At 41.0% G+C, this 6,000-nt stretch overlaps 1 protein-coding gene across 5 annotated transcripts in view; it reads left to right on the top strand.

Moving 5' to 3' along the window:
* LOC147016894 (uncharacterized) overlaps positions 1-6,000 on the top strand; it is a 48,301-nt gene that overhangs the window by 25,600 nt on the left and 16,701 nt on the right. For 3 of the 5 annotated variants that reach the window (XR_015049240.1, XM_085846052.1, XM_085846051.1), the window contains exon 4: positions 1-503. This exon is cut by the window's left edge and continues 1,862 nt beyond it. The exons of 1 other annotated variant lie outside the window; for it this stretch is intronic. The gene's annotated coding sequence lies outside the window, so the exon portion shown is untranslated. Of the gene's footprint in view, positions 504-2,691; positions 2,764-6,000 lie in introns of those variants that run through there. One more of the 5 variants, XM_085846048.1, reaches the window with a different exon arrangement.

The following is a 6,000-nucleotide window of genomic DNA, read 5'->3' as shown; positions in this document are numbered from 1 at the left end:
GGTCCACTACTTTCAGCCAGAAACGAAGAGGGCAAGCAAAGAGTGGCACCATTCAACTTCACCTAAGCCCCAAAAATTCCGCACACAGCTGTCTGACAGAAAAGTGATGCTGACGCTCTTCTGGGATAAGCGAGGCCCACTTGTGGAGCATTACATGCCCAGAGGGACCACAGTCACCAGTGCATCATACTGTGACCTCCTTAAAAATCATTTGAAACCAGCAATCAAATCAAAACGTCATGGACTACTCACTGCTGGTGTTTTGGCTCAGCATGACAATGCCAGCACTGCAGCCTCATACTGCTCGCACTGCAGCTGCAACAATTGAGGACATTCATTTTGACTCCACCTTACTCGCCAGACCTCGCCATTCATCCACCTTACTCGCCAGACCTCGCCCCTTCAGATAAACACATCTTTGGGCCACTTAATGAGGAGCTTGGTGGAACCACTTTCCGATCCGACGAAGAGGTTCAAGAGGCAGAGCACGAATGTCTACACAAGCAGCCATATATATATATATATATATATATATATATATATATATATATATATATATATATATATATATATATATATATTTTTTTTCTGGAGGAATCTCGGCCTTGGTAAAGCGCTGGAAAAACTCCATTGCATTGAACGCAATGGAGATTATGCTGAAAAATAACAGTTGCTACACACGTACATGCAATAAACAATTTGTCAAAAATATTTTATGGATACTTATTGACTGGCCGTGTGTGTGTGTGTGTGTGTGTGTGTGTGTGTGTGTGTGTGTGTGTGTGTGTGTGTATTGGTGTTGTCCATCAAGCATAACATATTCTTTCTGCTAACTCCCCTACCCCCATCTCTTCCTCTCTCTCAATCTCTCTCTCTCTCTCCCTCTCTCTGTCTGTCTCTCGACATATCCGGACAGTGGTTAGGTCTGGGCGGTGTTCGTCTCCGGATGCGTCCGGCTGGGAGTTTGAAATTTGACCGGTAGAAAATGGATTTCAGACATTATTTTGTTTCCATATTCTCTGTTATTCTATGCAGAATTATTTTGATGAAACAGTATGAATCGTAATTCACGCTCCATCACACATCTACCTTCCCTTTCTCTCTCCTCATACCGTTTTCCTTTCCCCCACCCTCCTCGCTCCCTCTTCTCTCCTTTCCTCTCCACCTCTTCACTCTCCCTGCTCTCTCTCCCCCTTTAGTATTACCATTAGCGAAGAGATGTGTGATATTTGTGAATCAAAAGTAAGAGTTAATAAAATGTGTGAAAGAAAGCAAAGCAGGAAACATAAAACAACTAGAGCGGCACCCGGTGGAGCTAATACCTCCGCTACGCTGAACAGTTTACGTTTTGTATCAGACTGATATGCCAATTCTGGATCTGAACCTCAACCAAAATTGAATCAACTTGTTCTTGTCAACAACCTAACTCATCCACCTTGTTTTGTCATAACTTGTCTACAACTTTTTGAAATAACATACTATATATCGTGTTTGGCCCCATCTCTCGATGGTGACGAATCACTTAACAATTTTTTTTTTAATATTAGTATCTGGTTCCGGATATTCACCCAAATCAAATTAATTAGTCCTTGTCACACACACACAACCTGTCCACTAAATTTTGTCCAAATCCGTCCACCACGTTTTGAGATATCATGCTCACCGACAGACAGACAGGGGTGAAAATCATAACCTCTATCCACCTTGTGGTGGAGGTAATAACAGTTACAGAAATGAAAGTGAAGAAGAACAAGGCCTTATGATTGGAAAAGAAGTCACACTTATAAATCTCTCACACACACACACACACACACACACACACACACACACACACACACACACGCACACGCACACGCACACGCACACGCACACGCACACGCACACGCACACGCACACGCACACGCACACGCACACGCACACGCACACACACACACACACACACACACACACACACACACACACACCACTACTGTACCTCGCAGTAATAATACTTCAGTGAAATTATATCAGAAACCGGTCTGTTCATTGACAGAACTTATCACCCAGTGATTGTCATGCTCCACGACTGCCATGAATATCCACTGATAGCCTTGAATCGCCTTTAAAAAATAAAAATAAAAATTTCCCCAAATCTCACCAACCATTCATACATGACTGCGAATGAACTGAAGTGTGGCCTGATGATGGACTGAATCAAATGAACTTCCAGTCTCCAAGCACAATGTATTATATTGCGTGCAATCTGTTTGCGACTGCTTTTGCACATACATTGATTCGAATTTTTGTGGAATTCTAAAATCCATTATTAAGTATTTCACAATCATCCAAACTATGCCTTTGAGATGAAACATCCATCTCCCAGTGATATTGTTATGCCATGGAGGGTCAGTGACAAAATCGAGGTATTTCAGCAAAACTTCCAGTTGATTGAAATGATTCCCACAGCGAACAGATCAAAGTTACTGACACGCAAAGTTGATTTCCAACATCATTGATTTATTTTGCTTCTTGGTGGAGAATTTCAGGTGTTTGCGATGTTTTTATTTGTAGGAATATTTTTACGTCATTTAAAATTGTCATCAGGACCTATAGCTTATCAATAATTTGATAAAATCGGTTTCTGAAAGTGATGTCACATACTTCATTCCATCTACATGTTACCCAATCCTTTTTTTTATCGTGTACTTGCAGGGGTATGCGGCATTGCTTGGTGCTGTTTTGATCCTGTTGGCATTTTGAAGAAATCAAAAAAAATTTTCTATATTTTTTCTGGAGGCCTAAAACATTTCCTGACACCCACCAAGGAATGGGGTTGGGGATCATTTAATATTACCTTTCATATAGCTGTAAAGGCTTAAGCACTATGGAGTGATTGAATTTAATTAAAAAAAAAATCTAACTATATTTTTTCAGAATTCTCAAAATATTTTTTGCCTAAAACACTTCCTGGCACTGATTGACGAACCTCTGAAAGTTTGATGAATATCTGTTTGGCCATTTCTGAGAAAAATGGTGACAGACAGACAGACAGACAGACATCTCTCTTATAGTTTCGATCCTTTCTTCTTTCCTCCATTTTAAAATGTTACGTTCTACAGTTATATGTAAAACAATATTCTAGTCTTGGTTTGTCGTTAAAATTATATTGTATTGATCGTTTATTCACTTTTTTAGGAGTAAACGGCGAGATGGGAGGACTCGGGGCAGGTACCAAGGCTCTGAGCAAATAGGATGACAGGAAACCAATTTTGTTTGTTTCAAAAATATTCACTGTCAAAAGCCACCCTCACTTTTATCATTGTGCCAAGTTTTAAGCATGATCATGAAAGTCAAAGTAATCAAACGGAAGACCAAATACTGCATTGGAGTCATCAGAAGGAACCCGATTAAGTAAAGTGTAAAGATTGAGTCATCAGGAGGAACCTCGATAGGATTGGGGTTTCAGCTGCTACTCCAGTACCCTCAAACCCAGCAAGGTGCAACCAAGTAAGCCTTGCAGAAAAATTTCTGCAATAATTCACTTCTCCCTAAACAGATAATGAAAGAGAAATAAACAGTAAAATAGATAAAAGAAAAGAAAAAGCAAGAATTAGAATGAAAAACAGAGGAATGTGAAAAAGTAGAAAGAAGTATAAAAGAACAAAGATGTTGGGAAGAACCCGAATAGATATACATTATCATCGGTGATAGAAGAACCCAGAGAGCTATATAACTCAGAGTGGAATGTAAACCATGTGCTTTTTCGCATAATGATAATAATAATAATAATAATAATAATAATAATAATATGTTATCAGTTGAACTTGGATCATTTGTATGGCATCTTATTAATACAGGTATCAAGGCTCATGGAAGAGCAGAATCACTGGGTGGCAGCCAACAGACACAAAATGCGGCAAAGCAGACTGTCGGATAATGCATTTGGAGGCATTGCAATATAAGAGGGGAAATAGCAGGTGAAGGGAAGGAGCAGGGTCTCAGCAGGTAGAGAAAACTCAGAGGTAAAAATTGGAAAGACATTGAAGTGGAGGTAAGCAGCAAAATTGAAATCCTGCAGTGAAGAGTTCAGAGGTGACAGAAGAGGAGGTGGAATTATTGGAGGTGACAATAAGTTTATACCTTGGGAGGGTAACAAGGTTAGAGAACATACAAGGCCCAGAGGAGCTAGGTTTGGGCAAAAAAGTGAGGGAGCTGGTAAACAAAAGCAAAATGGAGTTGGGGAAAAAAATGCAAGGCTATGAACCTGCCTTTGTTGAGCAAGAAGCATACCTTGATACTAGAACTCCGTGGGAGAGGAGGTAGGGAGATCGAAAACAGCAGGCCTAGATCAACAACGGTGCTTGAAGAGCATAGGCTTGGGGGGGGGGGGGAGCTTCATCTTGGGGAAGCTCTCAAACTTCAACTTTATTTGACCTTACTTTTATTCATCATTAACAGGTAACTGTCATAGTGGAAGTATGTTATAGCAACTCTAAGTCAGCGACATTTCCTGGAAATACCTTTGCATTGTTTCGGAATTAAATGAAAAAGTACAAATATAAAAATTACTTCTGCACATGTGCAGATAGCAGTGTAGTTCTGTACAAAGGGAGGGACATGCACATGCCAATCAATACATTTGGCCTTTTTTGAAATTATGATTTTTTTTGATCAAAACTAGGGGGAGGGGATCCCTTTACAGATATTTACAGCCCAGGTTCTGAGGCTGCTTTAATCCAGCCCTGGAGAGCAGCAGCACAGAACCATATTCCATGACACTTTGGATACACAAGGAATTTGGACACAGAAGGAGGCCATTTGGTCCATCAAGACTACATACAGTACACTTGGGGGGGGGGATATGGGGATGAGAACAGTGTGGCAGGCACAGACATCACCAGGGTGATACACGCACACAAATAAAATGGTTGATTTGTCCCCCATGAAAGATGAGAAGGTGCTAACATTTTGCATTTTATATCCTTTGACGTCACTCGCCTTTATACCCTCATATATCCTTTTATATCCTTTTATATCCTAATATCTGCTGGCACTCGCTCCTTTACACATGCATACACGAGCTCCACCCTCACCCCTCCTGCACTCCGTCCATTCTCACCCATGCCTGCACTCACTGCAGCCTCAACCATGCCTGCACTCACTCCATCCTCACCAGGCCAGATTTAAGGGCAAGCGACCCAGGTGACTGACCACCAGGGGTGTCTGGCTCAGAGGGCACTGGCTGTGGAGATTTGTGTGCGCCTGCCTCAAAGCACTAGCAAGGAAATTTGACGCAGGAGGATGCCATTTGGCCCATCATGCCTGTTCCACATCAACCCAGATTAAGTAAATTGGTCAAACTACCTAATTTAAAGTCGAATAAGGGGAGGGGGTGGGGGTGGATGTGGATGAGAAAAGTGTAGCAAGCTCAGGGATATCACCTGGGTGTTAAAAATAAAATCTTTTTTCACTTCATTTTTTTTAAGGGGGTAGGGGGTGTGGTGGAGGTGGGTGAAGGTGATTTTCGATAAAGAATATACAACACAAACCACAATATCGCTTGACGAGACCTCTCTCACACAGCACACTCACCGCAAATGTACACATTCATCAATCCATACTCAAGCTGTAAATAAGTCCTGCCAAAATGCCTATACCCCTCTATATCTGATGCTTCTCGGTACATGTCCAATTCAAATTTAAACCTATTCTTTCTGCTCCATCTACTTTTCTAGGGAGACTATTCCATGCATTAACTACTCTATTAATGAAAGACTCTTGCCTTACTACCATCTTAACTTTCCTCTTCTTTACTTTTAAGCGATGTCCTATAGTTCTAGCTCTGTCTATTCTACGAAATGATTATTCTGCACTTATTTGTCTATACCCTTAATTAATTATCTTAAACATCTCTATCATATCCCCTCATAATCCACTCCTTCCTAATGTATAGCATTCTGTCTCCTTCGTCCTGGAAACACCGAAAAAATTGGGGGTCAAAGGATTAGAAATGACTGGGAC

Source organism: Eptatretus burgeri, chromosome 11 (assembly GCF_056783735.1).
Source record: "Eptatretus burgeri isolate ZD-2024b chromosome 11, Ebu_testis_v1, whole genome shotgun sequence".
Lineage (NCBI taxonomy): Eukaryota > Metazoa > Chordata > Myxini > Myxiniformes > Myxinidae > Eptatretus > Eptatretus burgeri.
This window is presented reverse-complemented; position numbering and strand designations above follow the sequence as displayed.